The sequence below is a fragment of the Anarhichas minor genome, unplaced genomic scaffold (assembly GCF_050575085.1).
Source record: "Anarhichas minor isolate MPS153535 unplaced genomic scaffold, ASM5057508v1 ptg000062l, whole genome shotgun sequence".
Taxonomy (NCBI): Eukaryota; Metazoa; Chordata; class Actinopteri; order Perciformes; family Anarhichadidae; genus Anarhichas; species Anarhichas minor.
The window spans coordinates 5,289,428-5,305,861 of NW_027466508.1; the positions used below are offsets into that span (position 1 = coordinate 5,289,428).

Consider the following 16,434-nt stretch of genomic DNA (forward strand, 5'->3'; position numbering starts at 1 on the left):
TCCAGAGCTCCTTACAATGGGTGCCACAGCAAAAATAAAGTCCAGTTCATAGATCAGCTACATTACAGGGGATTCGAAAAAAACGGATGACCTGAACACAAATCCACCATGTTTTAAGCGTCACAAGAAACAGTTGCTTATTATTATCTCGTCTCCGTTTTAGGGAATGGATATGAAGTTCCAACATGGCAGCAAACCAACACCGGTCGTGTCCGTCGCCGTGCTCAAACCACGCCCACTTGTTGACAACGTTCCCTTGGTTGTGCTGTCCGTGGCAACGGTGTTGACGGCCCAGTGATGCGTCTGCACTCTTCATGTGCTGAAGCGAAACACGTCGCAGTGCATTTACAAAGCAACAATGACTGAACTGAATGATGTCACTAACATCCAGGCCTGCGCTCTCACTACATCAATCTTCCCGGTGTAATGTTCTGCTGTGGTATCGATCCGTCGATGATTGCTTATCTCTTTGCAGTGGAGTCGCTTTCCGTCAACACGCACAGCACAGCTTCTCATTTCCTCTTATATTGACACTGTCACTGTGTGTGTGTGTGTGTGTGTGTGTCGCTCACCTCTCCATCTATCAACATTATGATCAAAACTCAAACTCATCTTTTCACCAATTTCATTCGCATTCTACGCTTTTACCGTACACAACATGTAATGTGGTGCAATTAACTGTGTGTTTGCTTGTATGCCGAGTTTAAGAATGATGTGATCCCACCACTTGTCCCTGATTGGATAAACACTGGCCACCTGTGACCTCACAAACATCTGATTGCACCCATCGATTTCGTGCCTAATCACTGCATCTCTTGGTTTCCCCCTCATACACTCCCTCCAACTCTGTCACACTTCCTATAACGCTCTCGCTCTGAGATAAAAAGGTGCCAAATTCGCAAAGTCAGAGTAGAGGGATTGCCTCCACGTGCGCCTTAACACGATGGCTTGCAGCTATGGGTGCTAACAGTGCAAACAATGGCAACAGTGCTGACAAAGCTAAAGGTGTTTACCTGAGACTTCAGTCTCTGTTCAGGTATACATTACTCCACTATATCTTTACATTGCAAATAGTTGTTTGCAGCTCTGTTTATGCTCTGAATACCAAACAGAGAACCTTAACGCTTTGGCTGGTAAACCATAGATTAACCCCTATGGACATCCATTTAGCACACTTTCTGACACGCAACTAATTAGTTTTACTTTCAACAAATCAGATTCATTGGTGTGATAACAAGACATAAGCTTTGTCCCAAATCCATACTATATACTAAATACAATACAATACTAAATCCATACTAAAAGACCCTAAAATTGAGTGGACTGTTGTATTCTCCCACAATGCAATGCACAAAGCTGCTCACAGCTGGAAGAAACTGAAACAGATTATGGATGTTAAAACAAAACAATAGCAAGTTTGTTGATCTTTGAACAAGTTGCCAAACCAGTATACCAAGATGATTAGTATGTACTTTATAGACTTAGTATGTAGTACAGATTACCAAATTGGGTACCAAATTTCATGTCAAGAAAGAAAACCAAAACTTGATCCTCCGGGAACCATAGATACCTGCAATACATTTTCTTCTCAATACATGAAACAGCTGTCGAGACATTTCACTAAAAATCGAGAATGTCAACCTCATTGTGGCACGAGATGCAAAAGTCACACGATCGCCAACATCGGTATGATTCATCCTCTGGGGACCATGAATGTCTGTTTAATATTTAATGGCAATCCAGTTGTTGTTCAAATATTTCAGTCTGGACCAACAGGGCAGTCGGACCACGTGCACACTAGCTAATCAGAGTATCTGCTTAATAACCCCCACAGTCCTGTGAACACATAGAACTACAGAATTATTTGCATACACCACACAACCAATTAGAAGTGAGTCACAAAAACCAATAGTGTGCTCATGTTAGCTCAGCTAGCTAAGATAGAAAACACTACAGTCCCAAATTCTGAGAGAAGACTAAGGACTTTTACTTGTAACATCACTTCATTTCGATCCAACATTTTTTTCCCCCTCCTCCCGTTGTCTATCCATCCCACTCTGAAAGTCACTTCCTCTTTAACACGCTACAGTCGAAGTTGACGTAACACGACGTCCGGCCGTCCCCATCCCCCACCTGCGGCCCCGATGGCTGTCACTCTCCTTTAACTGACGGCTGCTGTAAGGCCCCAACTTCCGGGCTCAGCCTGTGGAGAGATTAAAGTCAGCAGGGAAAGAGGATTTACTCTCCACTGTTTTCTCTCCTCTCTCTCTCTCTCTCTCTCTCTCTCTCTCGCTCTTTTATCTGTCTCTTCTCTCATGCTTTCTTTGTTTCTTTCTTTGTCCCCAGTAAGCAGAATGAGAGGGCAAATTATCACGTAAGATTCTAAGTAACAACCCAAAAGGATCTGTACTTAACGGCTGGTGTCAGGTGGGTCTTTCACAGGGCAAATCCTCAAGCTCACAGGAAGTGATACAGTTTCCTTAAAAGGAAGTGAGCGGCATGAGACTCTCGCCATCTAGAAACAAATTCATTCATTCTATCAACGGGGTTAAGGACAAAAACGTTATAATAATTGTCAAGGGATGTCTAGAGGTTACAAAAACACCATACAGACGATAAAACGCCTCCCGTCTAGAAATAAGTAACAGATTCAAGCGTGATGGGAGAACACTGGCTTGAGTGGAGACATTAAAAGGGCACCAATGAATTATTGATTAAAATATTAATAGCATTAATCCTAAAAGATGTGAAAGGGAGACGCGGAGACAGGAGGTTCGGAAAGATTAAGGACATGACCCTGATGAGCAAAACAGGTAAGAACCCGCTGAACACAGCAGCCTATTGCATTAGTTGTGCCGAAAAGAAGAGGGAAATTGTTATTGTTGTGTTTTATAAAGGACAGAATCCCCGTCTGCCTCATTGAACAGTGAAAAAGTCCTGCCGACAACATGTCATTCTTTCGTTGGTTCGTTTCCAACTTGTCTGTCTCTGTTTGCCTCCCACTTTGTCCGCCTCATCGGCCTTCACGTCTTCTTTCTTCCTACAACGGCGTTTCACTGGGGGATCGCTTGAACTAGGTGAGTTTGTGTCATGGCGTGTGGACTAGAAGTGGTAAGAACAGAGCAGCGTACAGTGTTGGCACAGCGCTCCACAAGGGGGCCTGGATTAGCACCGTTATACGCTGACATGATTAACACGCAGCCCCGATCGTGGAGGAATACAACGACAAGCTATTTCGGGCAACAAAGAAAAATCCCTTCAAAGCATGTAAAATGGAGAAAAAAAACAGAAAATGCTAAACACCCAGTTTAAGGCTTGTACAGGAAGATGTCAGTGATGAAGGAGCCTTGATGGGAGGATGGTGTTTTTACTTTGAAGCTACTTCACCTGTTGGTTGGAGTAAAACTTGCAATTTTATACACTAGTATGAAAAACTATTTATTACCGTTTATTTATTAAGTGCATTAAATGGAACTTTAAAAAACTAGATTTATTTCCTGTTTCAATAGGATGTCATGTGGGACGTAACACACGCATAAATTGAGGACAAAGAGCCTTTTTTTGTTTTATTTGATAGAAGAGGCCGATGGTTTCAACTTGAAGAAGTCAGGATAAAGCCACCACGGTTAATCGTCTCCTCTACCGTTTGGTGGAGCTCATTTTCAAATGTGATATCTTGTTGGAAAAACGAGTTGTATTGAAACCCAACCTGATTGAGCCATCTCTGGCAATTACTTGAAGCACGTAACGCAGGATCAATTGAGGTGAAGTCACGCCCTTGCAGAATGACAGACTGCCTCGACTCTGAGCCGAAAGGACTGCTATCTGCGTTCGGTCGAAGTAAACAATGCTTGCGAGGCAAAATAGGACATGGGGACGCTCTGGCTGCACGGAAACTCACAGTCAGGCAAAGCAGGTCAGCTTGTCGGTTGTATTTTTCTCCCGAGTTTACAGACGCCACTAACCGAAAGAGATTCTCTAGGATGGCTGGTGCACTTTTCTCTCTCTGTCATGCATTTGTTTCGTTTTTCTTTTTTTGCGGATTAGTTGGAGAGGCGCGGCATGCAAATGAGACGGTGGGCACAGCGTGACTGGAAATTGGCAGAGCTATTTCTGCACTGCTCCTTTGCTTTGTATAATTGCGAGCAAAGCTGGTTGTGTATACAGCAATTGTACGGCACAAGAGTGAACCCCGGGTGAGTGAGTGGCGGCAATTTAGCCCTCGGAGGAACATGCACGAAGGAGCAGCGAAGATTTCGACACCGTTGCATTTCCTTGCTCTCACTCTTGCACATCTCTTACCTCTGCAGTGTTGCACAAAAAAACAAAATACTGAAGGTAAGAGAGGTGATATTAATTGTAATATTAATAATCTTGAATAAAAACAGGACAGAATTGTCACTAAGGAGCATTTCACATCCGTTTGTCTTCTGTCCGTTTAAGTGCAAAGCAAAGGAGACTGCAGACTCACCGCGCAGCACTGTAAATGCCTGTGTGTGTGTGTGTGTGTGTGTGTGTGTGTGTGTGTGTGAGTGTGTTCTGTGTCAGTTAACACTCGGGTGTGCGGGCGTGGGAGTGTCCAACATCTCCCCGCATCAAAGCAGAACCATGTTTCATTATTCACTGGCTAGAGGCAGGTCAACATTATTGATGCAACAGTGGTGTGTGAGTACATGCAGAACATCCAGTGTGTGTGTGTGTGTGTTTCAGTACACACCTGCACATGCACATGTGGCTGTGCGAGCATGATCCCATTATATGTTTTCACGGGTTTTTCCAATTTAATGCATCTAATAATAAAACTGTGAGTGATCACCTGGGGGTCCACACCTGGCTTAACAGAAGTAATGCACCTTGAAAAAAAGAAATGAAGGAATGGTTCCACAGATGCATGCTTTCATATACTGTATATGATATACAGAATATCAGTGGCGGGCCGTGCATTTTATACCTGGGCCTTCACTGCTGTCCTGCAGCTGAATAATCTCATTATGACGCCACAGCTACGGTTATTATTTGTTTTGTGTAAAAATGAAGCTCAACACCTATAAATATACTAACTGCAGAGTGCAGATACATGAATACGCCGAGAGTGCGTCTCCTCTCTGCTCTGACTGCAGCTGGGACTGCTGTGCGAGGCTGCTGTGAGACTGACCGCCTGTGAGTGCTTTGGGGCGGCTCACGGCAGCACCCGCTGCTCGTTCACGACAGTGCAGAGCGGTACGTGCTTTCACGTCAGAGTCAAAACACCAGAAAAAGTCGCTAGATTTGTCGCTAGTAGCTTTTGACAAAAGAAGTCGCCAAATGGGTTCGGAAAGTCGCCATGTTGGCAACACTGGCACCGACTAAATGTGTCCCCAGAGCAACATTGGACGTAACAATAGTTCCTATCACATATTAAACCAAACAAAAATCCATCTTCATAAAAACAAGTTGTACAAATAATAATATATAAACAAGCATATTAAAGCTACTGCAGATGTGAAAACAAAAGCAGTTCACTTACCAGAGCTGCTGTTCACATAAAGACAAAGTGCATGCTCCTTTCTTTGTTAATAAAGAGTTTAATCTCACGGTTCTTCAGTACATCCGTGCGTTTTAGTTCCAGTAAGAAGTCCTTCTCGATTCATGGACGCCAGTGAAGACAGTCGAGCCTCCCCAGTTGTATTTCTTGAATACGTTTTAATGTGTTTGAGGGCTGAAAATGTCCGCTAGACAGAGGCAGCAGATATTGGGATTGTCACCGCCCAACACGTCACGCTAGCCCACTGACCAATCACGTATGGCTAGACCAGCTAGCAGGCTCTGACATGTCAAAGAATACGCCCAACATGTCAAACTAAAGATCTGATTGGTTGAAGACTATGACAATCAACAATATCGTCCCCATTCACTTAAACTGCAAAGGGATGCACTTGTGAGTCTGCAGGCCTCGGGCCTCTCTTCTTACCTAGAGACACAGAGGTGAACTCTGATTGGATAAAAGCTCTACTTAAAACAAGCTGCACTGGAAGCAGAGCAACTGAGGAAGACAGTAGCTGTGCAATGAGAAAGTAAGCTGACTGGAAAAAAATTATAATACATGTAGTGTATTTATGAAAAACTATTCAATTATAAAATAGCTATAACTTTGTGATTCTGTTTAGGCCAGCAGAGAAGGCCTTGCTGGCCCTGACGGCCCACTGCTGTATATTTATAAAATCAAACCTGTCACACAGACTCAGGAGGGTAAAGTACCTGCTGACACTATATGTACATATATATATGTATATATATATATATATATATATATATATATATATATATACATACTCAGACAACCTTCATGTTATTATACATCCAAACAATAGTGAACACTCTACCTCCATGTCGACATATAAGCAGTAGACAAGCCAAGATGTGACCGGGCCAGAGAGCATGATGGGAGCCTGAGGGCTAAGCTATTCAGACAGAACACCCACCCCTTCATGCCCGACTGCTAATGTACTACACATGTAACAGCCACACACACATTCATATGCAAATGCTGTGCACAAAGACGCTTTACCAGTCTAATTCTATTATTAGAATGAAAATCAAACAGTGATGGCTAAAAAACTAAAGTTCGGGCCTACAGACATTTCAGTCTGACCGATCAAAGTCCTGGATGCATTAAAAAAAACTCAATTTGCCGACATTCTTTATCACATTTAACTCAAAACCAGATAGTGAAATGATAACACCGACATGGTGGTCTGAATTATTTGTAGTCTAGATGCAATCAGTGTATTTAAAAAATAATCTAATCTGCGGATAACTGAACAGAAAAACTCATCTCTAAACTATTGTAGTTGCAAGAGCAGCATTCTCCGTGTAGGTGGATTTCATTTTAGAGCACCATCCTAAGAAACATATTTTCATGAAAAGATCTGAGACTTTCATGTGAACAAAATGTACTCGAGCCAAGGCTATGAGTCATTTCATTATTCCACATTTCATTCCATTCAGCAACACATCAAAAGGCTAAAACCAGGTTTCCGTACACCTTCAGTTTTAACACGTTCAGAGAGCAGCCTCCTCATTTCCATCCAGGCTGAACCACAGCAGTTGAATGTGAATGGCACGAGTACAGAAAAGCTCATACGGCGCTGGTTTTCATGCCCACAGCAGCGGCTGTCGTGCCAATATGGTGTCTGCGAATTAAAACCTTCCCTACGGAGAGACAGGAAGGACGCGCAGGGGGAAATCTCCTGTGGAAAATCACAGAGGCAGTCAGGGGGACAAACGTCCGAGCATGTTATTTCGGTGCTGTTATGTTGGAGCCGTTGAATGTTATTATCCCCAAATCTGCATAATCTCAGACCCTAAAGGGCTCATGTTCTTGCTAGAATGTCCTGTAACACTGAGCAAAGAGGTACAAGGTCACAACCTGACCACATGGCAGCGAGTGTAAAAATGCTGCATGCATTCATGACCTTCGCGGCGACGCAGGATCACAAGACCCAAATGACAAATGTCTCCCAGCATTCGGATGTTTTTTTTTTTTTTTTTTTGGTCTCAGCTGAGCAGGGATGATGGTGCAGATTGCATTTCTGACATTTCCTGGTTATATAATCCAAAGGAGGAGGGACAGACAGAAAGCTACGGCGGGAGGGCGGGCTTGGATCGAGACGGGCAGATTAACCAGAGAAATGGACGTACGGCAGAGACGCGGACAGAGGTGGAGCGCTCGCTCCGAAAAGGACACATTACGAACGCCGAAACGGTTCTAGAAACAGCCGAGGGGTCATTACGGCGGATCGTCTAGCGTCTGCGGCCACCAACAGGCGTCTCCTTCGAATGCTACGATCCGTCAACGTGTTCGTTGTTCAGCTAGGCCGAATGATGTGCAGGCATGGGCAACATGGCGGTGTGGGACGTACGGGAGATACAAAGCAATCATCCTGTGGCCTGTACGGATAATCACTGCAAAGCCCCACTGTCCCATTCACTGAGGATAAAACCCACTGGATTAATCTGTAGGCCTACAGGATGCACACACACATACACAGAGAGAGAGAGAGAGAGAGAGAGAGAGAGAGAGAGAGAGATGCCTCACAACACTTACATAACACATGGATGGACCACTGTCTTCTACTTTACCTCCCTCGTACACGCTTTCCCTTTTTCTTACCCATTCACATCCTCTCTCTCCACTTTCTGCTCCCACTAACAAAATCTACAGTGCACGTGTATTGCGCACACACACACACACACACACACACACACAATCTCTCTCTCTTCCCACTGCCCCCGCCTTCCCACTGTTTCTCCTCTCTCTTCTTGCATTCGAATGGACACCTGTCAACATGCTGCTCTTTACATGCTGTTCATTTGTACACTCACACATACTCAGTGCTGACGGGCGCTTGTAGCACACTATATATGTATATATATATATATATATATATATATATATATATTTGAATATAATCTAAGTACATGTACACAATATACCAAACATAAATGACTTCATAAGGGTAAGAGAGTTTGAGTTTATTTCACCAAATGTAAATCCTTTTCCTTTTTTCCTTCTCCTCTGATAGCATTGCTGTTATTATGGCCGTTGTCGGGGATGGAAAGGACCACTCTTGTGGGATTCATTTTATTTTATTTGTATGTTTGTTATTCAAAGTAGTTTTTTCCTCCTGAATACTGCTCTGTGTTTGAGAAAACTCAATCGATGAACTGTTAAAAGGACAAAGAGAGGGTTGAGGAGCAGAGGAATCGGGTTACTACAGATTTGCCGTGTCATCCCGAATCATAAAGCGTGGATATGCACATATATATATATATATATATATATCTGAAATGATCCGTTTCGTTGAAGGAGTATCGGGATCAGAATACAGAGTATGTCTCCGTCTCTGTGAAGGGAAAGATGGGTTGGTCAGCGCAATAAACTGTGTTCACATCCCTCTCCATGATGGTTCAAAGGTGCCCCGTGGAGTTTTCCCTGTAAACAAACAAGAAACGCCAAAACGCATCGTGTGTATCCGTGAGCTTGTAAAACCATTGCTCCGTACACATTGCCAGAGAAAAAAACAAAAAAAGTCTTGGCTATGAAGTCCCAAATCCTACAAAGTGAATATGTCTGCCCGCTGCTCCAGACTGTCAAACCAGACCTTTCCCCTCACGCTCATGTAACATGATGGAAAAACGGGGAATTGATTCCCTTTCTTTTTAATAGCATCATTTTCATTCTTCATGCTTGGGAAGGATACCAAGTCACTCCAAATCAAAAGAGTAAAGTCTAAAGTCACGAGCTATTAGTGTTTAAGAGAGTTGCAAGCCCTAAAGTCATGTGACTCAAGTCCACACAGTAGCACAAACGGTTTAACTCCAAGTACACACTGCGTGGGTGAGCCCAAAGACATCCTGCGGGGCTTCTAAAAACAGCTGTCCCTCCCATAAAAGATGGAATTATAGCCGAAGATGACAAACTATTCTGATGAATAATGCGCCATTAACAAGTTTTAAGAGGCCATGTCCAAAACAAATCTGTATATAAAAATCCCAGATGGTTAGAAAAGCAGCAGTTGCCAAGAATGGACTGCAAACGCGATCTCCCTGCTTAAGTGAGCAACATGCACTGAGAGAGAAGATTGTGATCAAGGTGCGTTCTTGGATGTTCCTGTTCTTTTTTTCGTTTCTACCATCTGGCACTTTTGTAGCAGGTCACTATTGAAATTCAACAAGGAGAGAGCAAAAAGAACGAGACGCATAAACAACGAGAGGGGAATTAATTAAACGGTGTGACTGTGAAAAGGGACAAGAGGAAGAGTGTGTAGCCGTTGGTGTGCGGATGCCTGTGTTGTTTTTCCCACAGATGTAGCGGGAGGCTGGTGGCAATTTCTCGGCATTCTTCTGTGGGCAGGGTGATGGATGGGTGAGCGGTGGGTAATGAGGACCGGGGGGGGGGGTTGTGACAGCCGAGGCAAGAACCATTTTCTCAGCTGCAAATAGATTATTCGTGCACCCCGACTTCGTGTTCATGTGTGGAGAATCAGCGCAAAAACAGCAAACACCTGTTTCAACGAAGGAGAAATCACAACTAACCAGGTTCAAAACTATATAATGCTCTTCCAGACACTCCGGCTTCACAATGCCAAAAACAAACATGGCTGACCGTGACAAAGTGATGCTTCTTTGAGTACAGCCTCCACATGTTTTGGGGGGCATTTTCACAGTTGTTCACCGTGTGACTGTTAAATGTAAGCAGCTACCTTATAACAGGGGAGAAATATTGTTTACATCAGTTTACATGCAGAAGAGGTTTTGGTGTGTGATTGTCTGTATTATTCTAATTAAATGCAAGCTAAATATACTTTACGTTGCCTTTTAGTTGATGGTTTTACCGTTTACAATGTACCCTCCCGTTGTTGTGTGAAGTCAGATAACACAAGAAGATAACTTCTTCGTGAAGTCGGGGTAGATGGAGTTTACAAGTAGGAACTCTGATTTTGAGTGGCGTTCCATCGTAGTTTTTCTAGCAGCAAGTCAAAGATATTGTATTTCCGAGGTGTCTGGCATAATCTCTTCTAAAAATTATATTTCTGCTTCACAACTTAACACACAAATGCGAAATAAATAGCTCTTGCCACATGCCAAGTGCACACATGCCAACTGACTAGAAGTGTATAAGACTTTTATCTCGAGTCTTTTTGATTTTGATTTGTAGCACGCTTTAAATAAAGATTATCAAATTTGATGCAATGTGTTTACTGTCGATACTCATATACTCCAGTAACAGTATTGCACCCAATTACTTTAAATGAAGGTGACATGAATATAATTACTCTGTTGCACTGTAAACGAAATACAGTTTATTGTCCTCTGTTGTCGTGCACACAACACAGGCTGTCCTATTTATAGTGTTCAAGCTCTGATTTCTAAGTGATTACAAGTGTTTTCACAGGTGCTTTCTGGGTACAGGCGACTGCTAATTGGGTGTTTGATTTCAGTGGCAGTGTTTAGCAAACAGCTCACACAGGCTTTTGGTTTTAAATGATGTGTTTTAGAATTTCTAACTTTGTGTAGGAGTCAATGTGCTGATGGTTCAGCATATCAGCTCAATAGAAAAGGCCGCACGAGTTAGTGCCTTCAGCTCTAACGAGGCTGGGTACGTTTTAGTTGACTGAGGTATCAGCGTGCGTAGAGCGCTCCGTGGTCACTTCCTGTCCTAATTGAAGTATCTATCTGTTTACTCCTGGAAAACAAATAACACCGGGCTGCCAAACAACGACAACACACAGGTGTTGACCTGCTTACGGGTTGACTTGAGCTCTTTGTCCTCTCTGACATTACTGTAGCACAGAGACGGTGGGGGGACGGGAAGCAGGGAGGGCCAAAACTTTGTGTGACGCTCTGTTTTTCCTGGAATGGAGGTGTGGTTCTCTTCTACAATAAAACAGCTGTGAGTAAAAACATCACACATAATGAGGCAGACGCAATAACTATATCTATACAAATATTGTTTCAGTGAGTCAGAGAGGTAACTATACGTATTATATGTTCCCGTATCCCCCGCATGGAGACACAGGAACACAACCGTTGCCAAACTCTTGGTGTGCCAAACAACAACAGTGCTTTGGCCTTCCTACCGAGTGCTTTTCACCACAATGTACTTCTACTCTCCCAGAACACAGACAGACAGACAGACAGACAGACAGACACATAGATAGATAGAGAGAAATAGACAGATAGAGAGAGAGAGATAGACGGACAGAGAGAGAGAGAGAGACAGACAGACAGACAGACAGACAGACAGACAGATAGAGACACATAGATAGACAGACAGATAGATAGAGACACATAGATAGATAGACAGACAGACAGACAGACAGATAGATAGAGACACATAGATAGATAGATAGATAGATAGATAGATAGATAGATAGATAGATAGATAGATAGATAGATAGATAGATAGATGTAAACATAAAGTCAAAAGGGAATCATCACATCGTAGCCAGAGACAGCCTCTCCTCCATCACAACACCCCCGTGGCCATGACTACTCCTAAGAGACCGATGCAAAACAATGTCCATCTAAATTCCCATCGACCAAAACGTGACAACGCAATCCTCTTGCTTCTTAAAGGCAGATCTCGTTCTCTTCTTGTCGCTCGTGGAGTGCCTCGTTCCGCCTGGTTTCACAACCAGATACCCCCCCCCCTCTGCTTGTATAATGAAAAATAAAGAGACTTTGACATATATTTCAACACCAACAGCTCTGATTTGTTGGTGAAGCTCACGTGTGTTTCTGCCAGCTCGAGCTCGTTTGCTCCGGAGCTGTCCGCGGTGCTGAAACCGTCCGCTTCACCGCGCGACCTTTTAGAGAGGGAAACAGCTTCCCAGAGGCTGCCTCATCCTTTAATTGAATCATTATAACAAACAACTACTTTAATCCTGTAATATATTTAAGACGGAAGCTCCCCTCCAAACACGGACACAGAAAACGCCGCAAAGTGCGACGCTTAATGCGCATTAATCGGAGCTACAACAACACCACGGGGACATTTACACTGATTACGCCTTCAAATATGATTTCGTGGGCTTTGAAAATTAGCAAGGACATTAGCTTTAATAACAAACAATCAAACAGTCGCCAGTGGAAACTTGAACAAGACAGCCACATATTTTATGAATAATTCGAAGTTCCCGTGGTGTTGTTCTGTTTGTTTTTTTAACAGTGGACTTAAAGGAAAGCCAAACTAGTCAGACCTACCTTGTTTATTTTATACTGCTCCTCTTCTTCTTCTTTTTATTTTGCTGTATTTGTTTCGTCACAGGATGAAAATGTCCGACCGTGCTGCCGCTCCACTCAACGGGACTGTCCCCGGTGGAAACGCGCCGCCCCCTCCTCCACCAACAAGTGTAAAGCGAGACGGAATAAGAAGTCAAACACTTCCTGTTAATAATTTACAAAATAAAACCGTATCAAGTAAGCTCCCTGTGAGGTCAAATGAAACGTATATTTCGTCGCCACAGCAGCATTACAGATACCGTACTATGGCGTGATGAGTTTCTCCATCAGCTCCGTTTCCCGCCCAACTTCAGCTGCCATTTAAATGCCAGTTTCAATAACTGGAAGTTAACCCGACTCTCCACCTCCTCAGGTATCCGTTATTCTTGAAAAGCTATTTAACACCTTTGAATATCCCAAAAAACGGACTAAACGGAAACATCCCCGTGGCGCTCAAACGTCTAGAAAATTCTTCCTCACCAACAACAGGCCCGTGCTGCTCAGGGGTTTTTTTTCACATTTGTGTCTGTTGGATATTTTGGTGGCTTTTACTTTGATGGTTAAATCACCTGACTTTCTGCCTCATTGTGTTAACTTGATGCTGCTCACAAAATGGCCGCGCCCTCTGATGTCACAGGGTGGATGAAAGATACAAGATTTCACACGCATCTGTAGAACACAGTAGTAGTTCGTCACGTCTGAGACTGCTTAATAAAACTGATAAAACAAAATAAAAAACTTCAGTTAGAAAAAAAAATGAAAAGACAGAGAGGGGATTACTTAAAATACAACTAGTATTTTAATAAAGTAGGCTAGTATTAATTTTTACTTTTAATATAATAATATATTTATTATCTCAATTATTTTTTTTAAAGACGGCCCATTCCTTTTTAAATGCTTCAAAAACAAGCAGCCATTTTTTTTTCAACCAGGATAAGTAAGAAAAACATTAAAAATACTGAATAACAAAAATAGAACTACTGATTAAAAATGTATAATAAAATGCAAATATACTGTATTAATCAACGTTTAGGACATTATTACAAGGCATACATACAATCGAGTTCTGCATTAAAATTCACTGTGAGTGACTGAGACAGAGAGAGACGAAGTGAGTGACGCAGAGAGGGGGGGGGGGGGGGGGGACCAAGGTTTCCATTAGAGCAGTAGTGATCTCAGACCTGCTACCTTAAATACATCACCTGATCCCACTTTAAGCTCAGCCTGCACCGCAAACACTGCATGGCAATAATATAGAGCATGCTAATATTGAAAATATGAAAATCATGGGAGTCAGACAGCATCCCACACTCCAGGCTTTCTTTGATGAAACTACCATCAGACAGGCCCAGAAGATTATTTCAGACCCCACCCATGTCCTCCACCCTGAATACCAGCTTCTTCCCTCAGGCAGACGCTTCAGAGTCCCCCAGTGCAGACCCAACCGCTTTAAGGACTCCTTTGTCCCCCTGTCCATCAAAGCCCTAAATGACAAGCTAGCCAGAGCCTAACCCCTGTAACGCTGATTTGTATCTTAACTGGACACATGTGCTTTCTATGATGATTCTATGTTGATGAGACTGCTCTACTCTTACTGTACATATTATGTACACTATTACGATGACTACAGGTGTGTCGTGCGATGAGCAGTGTGCAATATATTTGTTGGCTGGTGGCAGTCTGTGCATGTACTGTATGTATGCACTATGTTATTTTTGTGTTTTTTAACAGCTGTATGTGTCCAAGACAAATTTCCTTCGGGACAATAAAGTCTATCTTAACCTATCTTACCCTATACGTCATATTCATCCCAGCGGGCACATATGTGGCCATATACATCCTCCTCACTGTTTGTCCCCGAAGTCCTTGACATTACATAATCAAATACACGTCAGTCAAATGACACATGAATATACTCCCAAAAATAAACTGTCAGGAACCAAACTAAAGAAGGACGACGGGCTCTTTCTCTGAACTGAATGTGATGAATTATAGATTAAAACCACTGAGGAGAATCATTACAAAAACAGCCTTTTGGCCCTGTTTTTTGTCTTTTTGGTATGAAATGTTAGCCATTTGTGTCCTGTGTGACCTTTACTTCTGCAGCTGTGTACAGTGAGTGCAGCTGAAATGGAACTCTTTTATAAAGCAGCCTGCACTCGGGAGGTCAAAGGTCAGAGACACAGTGCCTTCATTAAAAACTGCGACTCCGGAAAGATCATGTCAGGGAGGTAATGTCAGAGACATGCAGAGGTGAGGACGGATGTACTCTCCGCTCCGTCTCTGTGCGGCTGTTTCTCACATCCCAGTTCAACACATGTGACTGTTGAACACTCATCACTGCTGCCATTAGATAAACACCATACTGACATTTATTTATTTTAACAGCAGAACATCCAGTTAACCCGTCGGGTCGTATAAAAGACATCGGCTCAACAGAGGATGTGCAGAAGGATCGACCGTCTGCGCCGCGCGTGGCTCAGATCATTACCAGCCCTTACACACCTCCCTCCCACATCAATGATCCAACAGCGCAATTAATCTCACTCGCTGTGTTGCCACCGATTGGTGCGTGACATTTGAGATGTGAACAGGGAACAGAATCACAAGCTTTTTTTTTTTTCAGTGAACATACTATACACTTCCCCCAGAAATGACCATTCTGTGATCATGACGTGACTTGTCACAGTTCGTGTGACATCTCCATGCGCTCCAGCCGGCTGTTGTTCAGTCTGTCAGTCACCCCTCGCGCTCGACCACAGGAAACGACTGAGCTGCTGCATGTTGTGTCTCACAACACGGGCTCCACTCAACAGCTATACAGTAGCTGCTTTGCCGACTTGGGTGCTAAGAAAAACCTGCAACAATACCGGGCCCACGATAATCCATATCTGTAGAGAAATCACTGATAAATTGTTGTAATTCATTAGTATCACGGCCTACTCAGCTTGTATCAAAAAGAGAAAAATCGGTGCTGCCTGGAGCTCTCACCACATGCAGTGATTCCCAACCAACTTTGAACACGGTGAAATGGACAGATAAGGGGTTGAAATTGATAGCAAAAGTAATGGATTATCATTGGTATGGCTAACATTATAGATACAGTAGATAGACTAATAGGTGCATTTTCTGTTCATTGGGTGCAGATCTTGTATTTATAACTTTCATCATGTTTTGTCTGCGGGTAGGCCCACTTCTCAAGTCTCTTAATTGTCGTTTCCTCGCTCCTCGCATGGTTTCCTCCATGCATCCCTGGGAGGGACTAAGACGCAAGGAAGGGACCCAAGTGAGGGAAACGGGACTTGAGAAGTACCCCATGTGTGTGTGGCTTGTGTGCCATACGTTTTCATGTAAACATGCTGCAGTGAATCGGTGTTTCATGAGTGCAGTCAGCAGAGATGCGATATTCCCAGAGGGAGGGCAGAGAGCTGGAGCTCCAGCCAGAGAGGATCATCTCAACACGCCATCGATCCTGGTGACGCTGCCGCTGTGTGCCTCCTGCTACACAGCCCTCTATTATCACTCACAGACAGTATTTCAGAAAGCTGTTGATACACACGTAACAATAATTCCTTGACACAAACAACATATGAGGAGAGGAGAGTCTAAGGAGTGTAGGTAGTGCGTGTGATGAAGCCTGTTGCCAGGATGTTTGTTTCGTTCTGCATC

The 16,434-nt window shown here is 43.3% G+C and overlaps 1 protein-coding gene across 1 annotated transcript in view; it reads right to left on the reverse strand.

Moving 5' to 3' along the window:
* LOC142933801 (synaptosomal-associated protein 25-A-like) overlaps positions 1 to 12,839 on the reverse strand; it is a 35,020-nt gene extending 22,181 nt beyond the window's left edge. Inside the window, exon 1 of the mRNA XM_076078029.1 lies at positions 12,748 to 12,839. The gene's annotated coding sequence lies outside the window, so the exon portion shown is untranslated. The remainder of the gene's footprint in view (positions 1 to 12,747) is intronic.
* Positions 12,840 to 16,434: the final 3,595 nt, after the last annotated feature.